The sequence below is a fragment of the Scomber japonicus genome, chromosome 8 (assembly GCF_027409825.1).
Source record: "Scomber japonicus isolate fScoJap1 chromosome 8, fScoJap1.pri, whole genome shotgun sequence".
Classification (NCBI taxonomy): domain Eukaryota; kingdom Metazoa; phylum Chordata; class Actinopteri; order Scombriformes; family Scombridae; genus Scomber; species Scomber japonicus.
The window spans coordinates 29,999,953-30,002,501 of record NC_070585.1 but is presented as its reverse complement, the minus strand read 5'-3'; the positions used below and the strand labels follow the sequence as shown (position 1 = coordinate 30,002,501).

Below are 2,549 nucleotides of genomic sequence, written 5' to 3'. Positions count from 1 at the left end.
AATGTTAATGGTAACATAGTTATTACGGTAAAACGAAACGATTCCTTCAAAAAGATATATATATATAAATAAATAAATAGAGGGCATGTTTTCTTTTTTAGAGAGGAGTTCTCATCTCGACAGCCTGAATATATTGATGTGTTTTATGTTTTTAGTCAAAGATTCAATCTACCTCACAAACTGGTAACGATTTGGTCTTTCAAATTTTTATTTTATTTTTCTTTAACATCCAGATTAGAAGCTGTTGCCGCTGTTGTGTGGACTTTTTTTTAACCCTTTCAGCCCAAATAGCTTCTCTCTTTTTTTTCTATTATTTTTAGAGCTGTTTTCAGTTTCAACCAACCACCCATCACCTCATTTAGAAAAAAGAAAAGGAGAAAAAAAGCTTTTTTTTTTTTTTTTGGTTGCACTTTGATTTATTATGCCTTATTCAGTAAAAAGGGCGCACTACTTTGACTTTAGTTAACACATGACATACATAAACCTTCAATTAATTAACTGTAATATATAAAACAGATGTTAGGGGGGGTTTTTTTCTAACAAAACTTACGACATAAAAATAGGGTTGGGTATGAAAATGGATCTGAATTAGATCCAGTTAATGAAAAAAATGTGCTTTTCATTTTCACTTCTCAAATCTCGACAGTGAGTTGACGATAAGATCTGTTGACGTCACCGTTAACATATGCATCACAGCGTGTGTGTGTGTGTCTGTGTGTGTTAACATACAGCACAGCTCATTGCATTCAGCATCCAGAAAAAAGAAAGACGAGAGCTTATCTTCTAATTATGACTCAGTGTCTCATAATGTTTCAGCGTGTAGTGTAAAATAAAATAAGCAGTGAGCAGTTTATGAGAGCAATATGTCTCCTGGAGTGATCTCACACACAATAACCCCCTCAGATAAGTCATAACGCTGTTTGTGACGAGCTTCACACTTTTATTGGATTTCGTTTATTTTTGTCCCATTTTATTTGAGAACCCTGAAACAGCAAAATACAGTAAAAAGATTCATATTAAAACAGTAAAGTGGTTAAAAAAGAGCCAAACTGAGGGATTAACCATCATTAAGGATTCCTGAGTATCCTGATAATCAACTTTTTACTCTACTTTATTGTTGGAATGACATAAAAAAATGCATTATTAGGCGTAATAGTAGTGAAAGAGATCTTTAAAAGCTGCAAACAGAGGCTGAAATAAAAAGTTCTGTCTTCTCAAATAATGATTAATAAATATGAATTCACCTTTTTTCTTGTTATTACAAATGTTGAGAAAATGATGAAATGTATCTCTTATTAAAATGCAAATGCAAGTACCAGAATAATTTAACATCCATTGACTTTATGTTACCTTTTTGAACCCAAAGGAATCAAACATCCAAGTAAAGTGCATTTAATACTCTCAACTTTCCATGGCTACTGCTATACACACAATCAGGATTTAATAAGACCTCAAATAGATTTTTTTTTTTTTTTTGGCAAATGCAAAGTACTACAGTGCCAAAGTTACACTAAGTACCAAAATAATTTAATTTAATTACAGAAAAGTCAACATCCATTGGCTTTATGTTAACTTTTTAAATCATCATAAATTATCTGATCTTTGATGAAAAGTTGCAGTTTTTTTGCCGTTTAAAATCCAAGTTAAGTGTGTTTAATATACAATGACCAGCAATCAGGATTTAATAAGAACCCCGAAGTGATGAGCACAATCTGAATCTATAAAATAAAACTAATAAATAATAAAATCCATCTCATACCCGACCCTAGAACAACATGTCTGAACAAAATATTAAGAACAAAACTCACATAGGAGCTCTTCTGTGCGACACCTTTTTCTTTTTTTTTCTTTTTTTTGTTCTCATCCTTAAAGAAAAAAAATATTTTTTTGATCTGATTATTTTCTTATGTGTTTTTATGTTTTAATGTATTTTACTAAATTAATGGTTGGATTAAATTTTTTCTTTTAAATAGATTTTTTTTTTTTTTAAATTGTGTGCTTTTATTTTTTAAAAAGAAAGATGTACAAACTAACGACCCTTAAAATCTTTTGCTTGGGTAATATAATATAATGTGTATATTACATGCAGAGCCTCACTTGTAATGTATTATCCACTTTAAAATCACAAGCTGTAGGTTATTATCAGACTCTTAAAATTACCCTCCTCCCCTCTTCCTCTTCCCCCCTTCCTCTTCCCCCCCTCCTCTTCCTCCTCCTCATCCATCCATCTGCGTCAGTAGGCAGAATAAAGCCAACATGTACTGTAAGTTTATTATGAAGCTTCTGTACTGTTGTGTGTCTTCAGTGTTTCCGTGGCAGTATATATAAAGAGGGCTTATTATTAATATTAATATTATTATTTGTATGTTTCGGCGTGGGGAAAAAAAAAACTGAAAACTATGAGCCTTATGTGTAGAGGATAATTGTAACAGCTGTTCCCAGTTGTTTGTTTTTTTTGTGTACAGTGTATATATAAATATACACATCTGTTGCACATGTGTTTGTTTGCACACACGCACACACACACACAAATGTTCTTTTTAAATGAC

At 31.6% G+C, this 2,549-nt stretch overlaps 1 protein-coding gene across 1 annotated transcript in view; it reads left to right on the top strand.

Annotated features, from left to right (window-relative positions):
* slc36a1 (solute carrier family 36 member 1) overlaps positions 1 to 927 on the top strand; it is a 52,646-nt gene extending 51,719 nt beyond the window's left edge. The window contains exon 12 of the mRNA XM_053324190.1: positions 1 to 927. This exon is cut by the window's left edge and continues 576 nt beyond it. The gene's annotated coding sequence lies outside the window, so the exon portion shown is untranslated.
* Positions 928 to 2,549: the final 1,622 nt, after the last annotated feature.